We start from the raw sequence: 13,473 nt of genomic DNA, 5'->3' as shown, positions 1-13,473 counted from the left end.
TTGCCTTGGACTAGGTCTGTTTCCCCAGTTAAAAATTTTATATCTCTTCTTGGTGACCCAAATTTCAAATATAATTAAATAATATATTGTGCAACCAGTTATTCAACATCTGAATTCCCAGGCAGAATATACATGTCTTGAAGTTGAACAATTACAACTTCTTATTTACAGTCCTATACCAAGCCCCTCACTCAAATCTTTGCACTAGAAGATGTTCAATTACTATTTATTGATTGAATAAATGAATATTACTTGAATAATTTGACTAATTTTGATTAAATCTGTTATATCACCAAAGAAGAGCAATGTATATCTTAGGTGTAGTTCTGGTCTTGACTACCACTGTTTCTCTGATATCTCTGCCCTAGAATTGGGGTGTTATAGTCATGGATCCACTGGAATTTGTGGCCTGAAGTGGTTTATAGAAAATAAAATTTAAATACATTTGATTGTGCATTTCTAATTCATAATAATAGAAGCATGATTCAAATATGGATTAGAAAAGAGCTGAGAATAGCCATTGGGAAAAAAAGAGGTATTTCTTATACATTTTTGTTTGGAATAGAAATATATGTTTGGATCTTTCCTTGTATCTGAAGAGAAATTAGATGTCAAATAACATTTAACATGGGATAAGCAAACTATCTGATTTGATAGAAGAGGGACATTATATATTCTGAGATAGATTTGGAGATTCAACAACAAACTGAGGTTGAATAATCATCTTTCATGGGTACTTTGGTGGACATTGCTCATAATGAAAGGCTTACTTTAATTTTCTGATGGAAAAACTTGTTGCATAGGATCCCGTGTAGTTACATTTTATTTTCTTTATTAAAAAATTTTTTTTAACATTTATTCATTTTTGAGAGACAGGGAGAGACAGAGACAGAGAACTTGAAGCAGGCTCCAGGCTCTGTGCTGTCAGCACAGAGCCCAATATGGGGCTTGAACTCACAAACCATGAGATCATGACCTGAGCCGAAGTTGGACACTCAACCAACTGAGCCACCCAGGCACCCGATAGTTCCATATTAAAGAGGCTGACTCCAGAAGTTGATTCAGTTTCATGTGACTTCATTTACATCAAAATACTTTATTCTTTGAGACTCTTCCATATACCAACTGTCAAACCAGCCTCTGCAACTCACACTTTTCTCAATATCTGTGCCAAATAGTATTCTCTGGAAAATGAGAAAAGAGGATAATATTGTAAATCTTTCTAGGTTTATGCTGGATTTTAGTTTTTGCTGAGAATATGTGAAAAATGAAGTCTATCTGGAAGGGTTCATCACAATGCTGAGCAAGTATTGGGTGATGAGCTATTCAATTATGTTACAGTTGATGGCACCATCTTGGATTTATTCCTCATCCCCAATTGGTCATGTTGGATTTGGATTTTTGAATGCCAGAATGTTTTTAACAAAAGAAATATTTTCTATTAGGGGTTTATGGCAGAGGTCCTCTCTGGTGAACTGTTTATCCCTCAGTGCTAAGTGAGCTGCTTCTCTTCCTCAAGTCCTCAGCCCATGACATGGCATAAAAGCCTTCAATAAGTGAAAGAAACCACAGCACCGTTCAGTGTCCATGTAACTGCTGTGTTTAGGTGGTATTATAAACATGCAGTTACAAGGATTCACACTTTTGCCCAGCAGTGTTAATGTAAACCTTCCTTTCCTTTGTGTTCATTTGTTTTTGCTTTGCCTCGAGGATAAGAAGATATAAGCACTCAGAGTTGCAAACTTCAAAGGGAAATAGCATTTTTATCCCACTTGAGCAGGCAAGGATGAATGAGCCCTGCCCGCAACTTCAGACACCAAGTTTCTGGAGTTCCAGACAATCAGTGCTGGGGCAAGAGGCACACATTAAAGTCTGAAGGCTTTTTTAAAGTAAGGAAAATGACTTTTCAATTACAAAAACCATATATGATCAAGTAGAAAATAGTGAGACAAATGTTGTGCATTACTTTCTAATAACATTTAACTATTATATGATGACTTTTTGATTTTGTGCCAGGTCTCCTATGAAAGCGAGATATTTTAAGGCAGGATCTATATCTTAATCATTTCTATATGCATAGGTTTAGTGTCTTTGTATCACATCCATAATATGATTATGTTAAATGACCAGGTAAAGTTACTGCAACCGTTGTATCAAGGCTACAGTTATGCAGCCAATAACAGCACATGATCGCACAAGAGGTTTCAGATTATTCCGTAAAATCAGCATAGTTCTTTAGACCAACTTTGATGGAGATCAGGCTGATTTTTTTTCTTCTAGAACCAGTGTGAGTGAATATATAGTTGAAAGTTTTCTGCATTGGTTTTCATTAGATAATTATTCACACAAAAAAGTAAAATAAAATAGAATCAAGAAACTCAGTATGTTTTCTGGAAAGGTTAAGATGATGTGGCCCTTTCCTGACCTCATATTTTAGAGCAACTTATTAAGAAACGAGAATAGTAATTTGCCTATAAATATTACGCTGAGCTTCTTGATCATTGTTTGGCAGCATTACCCAAATGCCATAATTGATATCAAATTGTAAGGCAGGAGGTCCAGCAATAGAACCTTGCAACTCATCTCTCCTTAGATGGCATATGAAGAAGGCAAATGACAGCTGGGTCCTGGAAAATCATCGCAGTGATTTAAACAGCTGAAAGGCTGAGCAATGTAATTTCTATTAATATATAGTGAAGAATTTTAAACTATAAACCCAGGCCTAGGCTTCTGGGAAGTGGTGAATAGACTAATTGGATGCATAGAAATAAGATTAAGAATCAACTCACTCTATGGATTCAAGACCTGAACATAAGACCTGAAATTCTAAAACTCCTAGAAGAAAACATAGGGAGTAATCTCCTTGGCATCAATCTTGGCAATGATCATTTTGGATTTGACATCAAAAGCAAAGGCAACAAAGGCCAAAATAAATAAGTAGGACTACATCAGACTAAAAAGCTTCTGAGTAGCAAAGGAAACCATCAGCGAAATTAAAGGGCAGCCTATGGAATGGAAGAAAATATTTGTAAACCACATATCCTATAAGGAATTCACATCCAAAATACATAAAACACTCATACAACTTAAGAGCAAAAAGCCCAATAACCCAATTTAAAAAAATGGGCAAAACCCACACAGACATTTTTCCAAAGAAGATATTTAACTGGCCAACAGGTACATGAAAAGGTGCTCAACATCGCTAATCATCAAGAAAATGCAAATCAAAACCACAATGACATATCACCTCATACCTTTTAGAATGGCCATTATCAAAAAAAGAAGAGATACCAAGTGCTACCACAGGGAGAAAATAGAACCCTTGTACACTTTTGGTGGAAATGTAAATTGGTGCACGCACTATGGAAAATAGTATGGAGGTTTCTCAAAAAATTGAATATAGAACTCTTACCATGTATATGATCCAGCAATCCTATTTCTGGGTATATATCCAAAGGAAATGAAAACAGGATATTGAAGAGTTATCTGCATGCCCATTTTCATTTCAGCATTATTCACAATAGCCAAGATATAGAAAGCACCTAAGTATTTATCAGTGAATGAATGAATGAAGAAAATGTGGCATATGTATGCAGTGGAATATTTAGTCAGCCATGGGAAAGAATGAAATCCTGCCATTTGTGATAACATGGATGAACCTTGAGGACATTATCACTGTGCTAAGTGAAATAAGCCAGAAAGAGAAAGACAAATACTAGATGGACTGTGTGGAATCTAAAATAAAATAAAAAAAAGTCAAACTCTTAGAAACAGAGAGTAGAAGAGTGGTTGCCTGGGGCTGAGGGGTAGGAGAAATAGGGAGAGTTTGAGAAAAGGAATCTAATGCAAAACGTCATTAAGTATAATAGATAACACTGTGTTGTGTAGTTGAAATTTGCTAAGAGAGTAGAACTTAAATGTTTTCACCAAAAAAAGAAAAAAAAAAAAAGATAAGTACATGAAGTGATGGATGTGTTAATTAACTAGAGGAGACAGAGAATCCTTTCACAATGAAAAAAAAAAAAATCAGGTTGAAGCAAAAGTCTGAGGCAGAGAGGGAACTCAGAATAAGACCCACACAGAATGGGTAGGGGGTGGGGTTACTTCCTGGAGATGTAGCAGGAGGAGGATGATGGGACTTGGCTATGGTGTGACAGTCCCACTTAGGAATAAGAAGGTCAGTCTATGTATAGTAACTCTAAATTCTCAAAGGGATTCTTTTGCAGGTCTCAGTTTACAAGCGAATTGGAGAGTGTGCTATTTCTAGATCCTCATTCTTGGAACTCATAAGAACTGAACTCTGTGGGTAGGTTACTTAACCTTTTTGTGCCTCACTTTCCCCATCTGTACAATGGGAGAAATAATTGTGTTTACCTCACAGGGTTGTTTAGAAGATAAAATGAGATAACACACGTTATGGGCTTAGAAGTGCTCCCACATAGAAACCATTCAACAAAGGTCAGCTATTATTATTTCTAGAAGTTGATTAATGGGAAGAACCTTTTTCAAACTGGAAGACTAAAATCAGCAAAGTGCTTCATGTCATGGGGCTTAAAGAAAGAAGAATTGAGATATTTCTCTTTTGGTGTCAACAAGCATGCACAAATACTATTTTACAAAATTGATCCCTACACTACAAACATTTACTGGTGAATTTCTTTGTGCGAGATGCTTCTGGGTACTAATGGCAATATATGGTTGAATCAGCCTTCTACCCAGTAGAAGGAGAAATCTCATGCCTATTTACCTGGCCTTTCCCCCTTCTCTTTTTCTTTCATCTAACTCTCATATCCATAAAATTCCCTCATTTTCCTTTCTGATGGGGCAGCACAGAATGTCAGAGTTGAGCAAATAGCATCATGTTGTTATTCACAGACCGTTAGGCAAGGACTGGATCTCACGTTTGCCTGGGATTACTTGAGACCTATTATGGTTTTGCTTGTATATTGGCACATTAGACATTTTTCTAGAACTTTACCACATTACAGGCCTATATTCCAGTCCCTGAATGCTTTAGTAGCATCTAGTAGGTTCAGGGTAGGTACCTGGCAAATCTTGGTTGCATGAATAGGATGTGTGGCCTCACAATCCTTTTTATCACCTGAACTCATTGAAGGGGGGTTTTCTTCCCTTCATTCCAAGAGAAGAAGTGCTCTTTTGATGAAAGAGGGAGTCCGGGTTAGTAATAATAATATCATCAAGCTGCATTCTGAAGTGAGCACATGGTGAAATAAATTGTTTCTTACAGAAAATATGGAGCTAGGTCTGATAATCAGGACATGGGAGACTGACGTCACATGGGCAGAAATCCAAAATGTTGAAAATATTCTCTTGGTGAGTCTGAGGGGAAATAGGACATCCTCATACATTGCTGGTAGGAAGAAAAAATGGTATAAACCCAATGGATGGGATTGTGTAATAGCTAACTAAATCATGTACACATTTCCATTGACTAGAAGTCCCCTTTCTAGGAACCTGCCCCCAAAATAAACTGACAAAAATATTAGAACGTACGTGCACAAAGCTATTTATTGTAGCACTGCTTTTAATTTCAAAAGACTAGAAATAACCTATATTGTCTATCCACAAGGGTTCAGGTGAAAGAACAATTACACAATGACACAGTGGAGTACCATTGCACCTGTGAAAGTAAATGTGGAGTGTCTATGCATACACTGCTTTGAAGTGATTAAAGTGGTTAAATGAAAACGCCAAAGTGCAGAACAATGTGTCTGATAAACTATCTCATATCCAAGAAAGGTGTAGGGTAAGCAGATATGAATATATCAGTTTATGCTTAAATAATGAAAGGATAAACCGAAGGCTAATAAAAATGGCTACCCCTAGGGGGATGGTGTAAGATCAGGGGGATGGGATCAGTGTTTTGTAGCATTGACTTTTGATCTACGTATATGTTTTACATAATCAACAAACAGAATTAAGTCAAAGTGAAACTAGCAAGCCCTCCAAACCAAAAGCAAAATGAAACAAGTGAATTAAAAAAAATGTATTCCTCACGAGGCAGATGAACTCAAGCCAGGAGATGGTATTACAAACTTCATTTGTGCAGACCCAGAAACTGAGGCACCGGGAGCTGATTTCTGGCTCATGGAACATGATGCCAGAGGCACGATCTGATTTGCTCTTCTATCTTGGTTGGTTCACCAACCTGCTCTCATCGCATCTCCTTTCTTTATTTGGAAAATGGGCGTCTCGCAGGTATGTGACATGAATCCTTAACAAAGTCAACAGTAACACAATTTTAAAAAGACATCTTTTTAAGATGTACTTAAGTCATCTGGTCAGATTTACTGGGGAATGAGAAAAAACAAACAAACAAACAAACAAACTGTGAAGGGCAATTTAGGATTCCTGAAACCCATCGCCGCGTTTTGTGGAAGACGGATTTACACTCACGGGACTGAAGGTCTGTTGATGAAGAAGCTCTTGGAGCCTCAGCGCTGTCACGCCTTGGACATTGTCCTCGGAGCCATGTTCCCTGTATGCATGTATCACACACAAAAATGGCATCTGGCTCCTCAGCAGAGCTCGCCAAAGAAGCCAGTCCCAACTTTCACAGCAGCTTTCCTCCAAGTCGTTCTGGACGAAGATTCCAAACCGTGCTCCTAGCACTTTCAAAAAGTTTCTTCAGCCACGGGGAGAGAGCGAACGGCGCTGCAAAGCTGCCAAAACAGCATTCAAGTTTCCCTCTTGGAATGGCGAGAGGAGCCAGCTTCTTAGGAAGCAGCCTGCTGCTGCGGGATGACACGGGGGCCCCAGCAGCGTTGAGAAGTCTCTGACTACCCTGAAGTTGGAGGCCGTCCCGGGGAATCTATGCAGCGTAAGCTCCGGCGGGCCAAATGGCCACTCGGAACTGCCAAAGGCTGCCTGGATCACTAGTTCACATAAGCTTGGTCTCAGCAGGCTGCGATGCTGGCATTTGTTCAGTGGGGAAAAAATAAAATAAACTTTGTGTGGCAAGTGATAACCCTGACATTTCAATCTATTTACCACAATGATGTTTCCTAGAGTTACAGAGTAAAACAAATTAGAATTATAAATACCATCCAATTTTCCTAACAGCTCTTGTGAGTTATTAGTGGAAATCAAATCACCTTAGTCAATCAAAGGCAGCTTAAATGCCACTATGCTGTTCCCCCTGAAGATCTGAAAACACCTATCATTCCTATGGAGTGGTGTGGTAGAGACTAAACACTTCTGCATAAATATGAAAATCAAGTCAATGGTTTGTACTTCTACTAAGTACAGTACTTAAACTTGGTTACCTTTCGATGCAATGCCTATGGCTTCATGGAAACTCTGGGAATGAATGAAAATATATCATTATCCTTTTTGCACGGGAAGTCATTGCATTCGTGTCAAACTATCTGCATGCGTAGAGGAATTTAAAATTGACGTTCACTCGTGATGATTCCACATGAAAAGTTGAGTCAGGGGCCTTTTGCAAGGAGACTTCTTGGTTAGGAGCAAGACACTCAGAAGGCTATTTGAAGTAAATCTTTCACTCCCGTCAACCTTCACCTGAGAAGGAAGCAGAGAGACCCACGTTTCTCTCATGGCCACGGGCTGTGGTAATTGCTGAATACTTGGATGAGTTGTCAACTTGATAGCTGTTTGTCATGTCCTACTTAATTGGAGCCCCATAGAACAATAATGAAGTATCCTCTCCATGCAGATGACTTTGTGATTGATGACCCAGCCGAGGAAATCATTTACAAATACAGCCCAAAATTCAGCCTGGTGATGGATCTCATCTGATATTCTCTTGGTCCTCCGACGGTGGCTCTTTGATTGACACCCACGGTATTGTGATAACCCAAGAGAAAAATCTTGCCTCTAGACACAACAAAGGCCCCTAAATTGACTCACTCTTATTGAAATAGAGTGAAACTTCGTTAGCCTCTTTTCTAGCTGACGGGAGGTTTAGTGCATATATATTTTTAATGCAGTGTGGGTGAACATATTACATTGGAAGTAATATCAGTTGATTGACGTTTTTAAAAATTGAGTTCCTTTTTTGCGTGGTCATTTTCTCAGTTAGATGTGCAGAAGCAAGAGGGTGCTGGAGGCCCTGGCAGTCTCTGCGTGGTGACGCCTCCTTTGGGAGGAGGTGCTGTAAAGGGCATGGAGGATGTGTTGATTTAATGATCAATTTCCACTCAAGCAAGTTTTCCCATCTCCTTTCAACAATGAATGGAGTCACATAACAACACATTTTCTTTTTTTTTTCTTTCTTTCTTTCTTCTTCTTCTTCTTTTTTTTTTTTTTTTTTTTTGCTGTTCAAGATACTCCAACTCGCCATTAGAAATAATTGGGTTAATTTAAAAGTTATAAATGAAGGATAGAATATTCCAAGAAAGTATGACCTAATAACCTGCAGCAGTCATTTGTAGGGAAAGATGCTATTAGTCCCAAGGAGGGCAATTGAGTGATATTTTTAAAAAAGAATCAAATGGCTAGTATTCACCAGGAGTCATTCTCATTATGAGGCCAAGGAATCAACTCAGGAGAGAGGGGGTCAGAAAAAAAATGAAAAGATGTGGAAGAACATCAAATTATGCGATTAACATTGTCTCTTGCAACGTAAAGTGCAATGCATTTATATACATGTAGACAGATTCCTACATTTACATTTTCCCTTTCGAACCATATTAAATAGAATTAATGTTTATCTATTGCTCTCAGAACTTAGAAATGTACTCCCAAGGATTTTGAGCAAAGATATTGGCAAGAACATAGGGCAACTGACAATGATATATAGTGACCTATGATATCTCATTCCATTGGAAAGTAAATATAGGAAAATCCATCCATTCGTTTACTCAGCCAACCATTAATTCACAGTTACATATTGAGGGCCGATTAGATGACAGAAGTGCAGGGTTAAAATTAGATCTGTATCAATTTTGTGATTATAAGAATACATGTGATTATAGGTAGTACATATATAAATGCATGTTTACATGCATTCATTTGAGTATTGTTGGGCGCCTATCATATGTAAGATAGTGTGCTAGACTTAAGTGGAAATCTGGCAATGAAATGGAAATGCCACTCTGGCCCTCTGTGATTTATAATCAGCGTTTGCCAGTCCTGGGGAAGGTAGAGCTTGCTTTAGGGAATGTTGCACAGAGTAGACAGCATCAGTGCTGGACCTGAAGGCTGGATTGGATTTCCCTTGGTGGGGTTGGGGAAAGAGAAAATAAAGGAAACTTCCTAACTATTCAGAGGTGGAAAATGGCAGGGAATGTTTAAGAATGACCATGTGGCAGGGCACAGTGTGGGAGTGGAATGGTGGAAGGAGCCAAGTGGAGCAGCTGCAGGAGATAAGGGACCGGATCTCGGCAGGCTTGCTTTGAATACTGGAGTGGAGAGTTTGAGCTCTGTCTTTACACATTAGGGTACCATTCGTCTTTTCTGAGGAAAGGTGTAATAAAATCAGGACTGGGCTAGAACACCCTTTATCATGTGACGGTGTAGAGGATGTCTTTAAGGAAGAACAGACCCAGGTGTGGAGACCAATTAGACAAGAGGTGGGGACATAAATGGTGGGGAGATAAGCATGTTGAGAAGGAGCAAACTGACAGCTTTCATAACTGACTGGATGTGGGAGATAATGAAGGAGAAGCCAAGATGGCGCCACACTTTATTCACCGGAGTGGGGAGAAGGGACCTCAGAGGTGGGACATATTTGGAGCTAAAGATGGTAAATTCTACTTTATTCTGTGTGAACACAATATACAGTACAGTTTCTCCTAGTACTGTAATTTCTCCCTTTCACAGTAACATTTCTCCTAAAAGCAAAAATTGTTTTACTTCTTAGAATTAAATGGTCAATAGTTTCTTAAAGTTGGCATTGCTCGGGGAGTGATTCCCCATGGCAGGAAAAAGCAGTCTTAGGAGTGCTAACATCTCTTTCTCAGCTTTCACATTTCAGGAGTCATGGCAGAGACTGCTCCTATGCGGGGATAAATGAATAAAGCTGACTCCTCCAGCCCCCATCACTAATTAAAGACCCAGCTGTTGGGAGCGAGGAGAGCACAGGTGTCATGGCCGGGCTCAGTGCGAGCCAGGATTCTCTCCCCACCAGCCCTGCTTCCTGGGGATCGATCCAGTGAGTGTGGGCAGCAGGGGAAGAGAGGATGAAATGGTCTAGGGATGCCTTCATTCCCTCACACGTTAGCCAGCAGGTGTGTGCTTTTGTCCGTCTCCCACTCACCTTGCTTGTCTCTCTGGCTCTTCCTTTTGGGTTTACTTTCTCCTATTATTTCCTTCTCTCCAATTCCTGATAATCCTAAACCACTTTACCCCCCCCCCCCCACTCACACCCCCCCCCCCCACCGGCTCATTGTCTAGTCTTTTAGCTTTTCTTCTTGACATTTTCTAGCCTCCGGTTTTATTTTTATTTTTTATTATGAAATATCTAAACATACAGGAAAAAAATCACAGAGACTAATGCCACAAACATCCACATACTATGAAACTTTAATAAATGTTAACATTTGGCCTTATTTGCTTTCTTATCGTTCATTAAGAAATAAAAATACTGCCTCACCCCCCCCCCCCCCCTGCCGCCCCCCGCCCCAATTCAGTTAAAGCCAATTGGGTACATCTTCTTGATACTGTAGTAGTTTCTCATTGCCCGGATGTCAGCACTGTCTTCAATCTGTCCTTTTTATTCCTATGCATGTTTTTATATTAGTACTAGACTCATTATATATATATATATATATATATATATATATATATATTCTATATATATATACTAGACTCACTATATATATATATATCTATTCTAGACTCACTATATATATATATATATATATATATATATATATCTCACATACAAACATTAAACAGTGTTGTTTTGCATGTTTTTAATCTTTGTACTGAAATATATATTTATATTCTACCATTGGACTTTTTCTTTTTTTTCTCAATCTAATGCTTTTGAGATTTATCTATTTTGATAAATGTAGCTCTAATTCATTTATTTTGATTGCTGCATAAAGTTCTCATGTATGAATATACTACAATTTATTTATCCAGTTCGCCCTTAATAAACATTAAATTGGTTCCAATTTTTTTTTTTTTTCTGCTACAACAAAAAAAGCTGCAGCGATCATTCTTGTGCATGTCTACTTGGGCACATATGCTGGAAAATTTATCTGGATTACATGCCAAGAGTTGGAATTGTTATATTGTCAGGCATGCTCTTTACTAATTATTGCCATATTGTTCTCCAGAGTTGTGGAGCCAGTTTGTATGCTCACCAGTGCTGTGTGCTAGGTCTTTCTCTTCATTCTCCTCAACATGCGGTACTATTAGGCTTTTAAGTTTGCCAATGTGTTGGGAATGAAATGGTGTCTCGTTGTTTTACTTTGCATTCCTTTAATTACAAACAAGATGGAGCATTTCTTCTTAAGTTTATTATAAATTCTAGTTTCCTCTTTGTGAAGTGCTTGGATATATACTTTGCCTATTTTTTCTAAGAGTTTTTCTTTGTGATTTTATGTTTTTCATATATTCCTTTTCATATTCTGATTTTATGTCTTTCATATATTTCTAAGTTTTTCTTTCTGATTTTATGTTTTTCATATACTTCATATATATGTATATGTATACACACACACACACACACACACACACAATTTCTCCCAGTTCGGGGCTAGAGTTTTCATTTTGCTTATGGTATCTTTTGGTGCAGAAAGCCTTTTTTTTTTTTTAAGTCTGTTTATTTATTTTGAGAGAGAGAGAGAGAGAGAGAGAGAGAGAGAGAGAGAGAACCGGGGGGACAGAGGATCCGAAGCAGGCTGTGTGCTGACATCAGAGAACTCATGAACCCTGAGCCAAAGCTGGATGCTCAACCAACTGAGCCACCCAGGCGCCCCAGGGTAGGAAAACTTCTAATTTAATAAGCTAAATGTATCAATCTTATATTTTCGTTTTGTTTTTGTACCTTTTTTTCTATTGTCTTTGTTCTCTGGGTATAAATTCTAGAAATCTCATGAATTTAATTGGCTTGCCTTCCTACATTTTATTTTCCGAAATAATTTTTAAGGTGGAGATTGTAAATTTCTGTAACCTCACCATATAACTTGTTTTGAGAGGGGTGACTTTGCGGGTGGAAGAAATTTTTGACTGCTACTTTGTTTGGTGTGTAGTTTAGTAGCTGACTATTTCTTCAGTCAATTTTGTAAACTATATTTTTATAGAAGATTATCCATTTATTGGCATAAACTTATTCAAGGTATTATTTTTAAGGATGTATCCGTCTCTATCTATAGTTATGATCTTTTTGTTTGTAATATTCCTTAATAAGATCCTAGTTTTTCAAAGATCAACTTTTATTTTCTAGATTCCCCCTATTGTTTGTTTCTATTTTTTTTTAACGTTTATTTATTTTTGAGAGAGAGAGACACAGAGTGCAAGTGGAGGAGGGCCAGAGAGAGAGAGGCACACATAATCTGAAGCGGGCTCCAGGCTCTGAGCTGTCAGGACAGAGCCCGGTGTAGGACTCAAACCACGAATAGTGAGACCAGACCTGAGCCGAAGTCAGATGCTTAACCTACTGAACCATTCAGGCACGCCTTTTTTCTCTTTCATAAATGTCTTCTTTTACATTTTACTTCCTTCCTCATATCATTTTATGGTGTACTTTTGTTCTTTTTCTAGTTTTTTTAATTTGAAGGCTTAATTATTTTATGTATGTATGTATGTTTTTATTTTTCCCAGCTTTATTGAGGTATACTTGATAAATATAATTGTAAGATATTTATTTTTTTAAAAATTTTTTTTTTCAACGTTTATTTATTTTTGGGACAGAGAGAGACAGAGCATGAACGGGGGAGGGGCAGAGAGAGAGGGAGACACAGAATCGGAAACAGGCTCCAGGCTCTGAGCCATCAGCCCAGAGCCTGACGCGGGGCTCGAACTCCCGGACCGCGAGATTGTGACCTGGCTGAAGTCGGACGCTTAACCGACTGCGCCACCCAGGCGCCCCAATTGTAAGATATTTAAAGTGTACATGTCAGTAGTTTGATATATGTACACATTGTGAATGGATTCTTACCATCTGGTTAATGAACGCATCCCTTTAAAAAACTATTGATTGTTTTGCAACAAGTTCATCAACGGCCATAGAGTTAATAACACTTTAGTTGCATATCATGAGTTTTGAAATATAATACTTTTAGCAACATTCAGTAACTTCTGCTCTGATTCTTTTAATCCATGGATGTGTAGAAGTCAAATTCTTTATTTCCAAACACATATGTCTTAATTTACTCTGTTTTTATGGTTGATTTTTTTGCCTTATGTTCAGAAAATATAGGCTTTATAATATAGATGAGTGGTAATGTGTTAGGGCTCCCTTTCTGATTTAGGTTATCTTTAGTTTTCATCAGTGTGTGCTTATAAGGATATATACTCTCTATTTTGGGCATATGGGAT

This window comes from Leopardus geoffroyi, chromosome D3 (assembly GCF_018350155.1).
Source record: "Leopardus geoffroyi isolate Oge1 chromosome D3, O.geoffroyi_Oge1_pat1.0, whole genome shotgun sequence".
NCBI lineage: Eukaryota > Metazoa > Chordata > Mammalia > Carnivora > Felidae > Leopardus > Leopardus geoffroyi.
The sequence above is the reverse complement of the archived record's forward strand: the minus strand, read 5'-3'. Positions refer to the sequence as shown.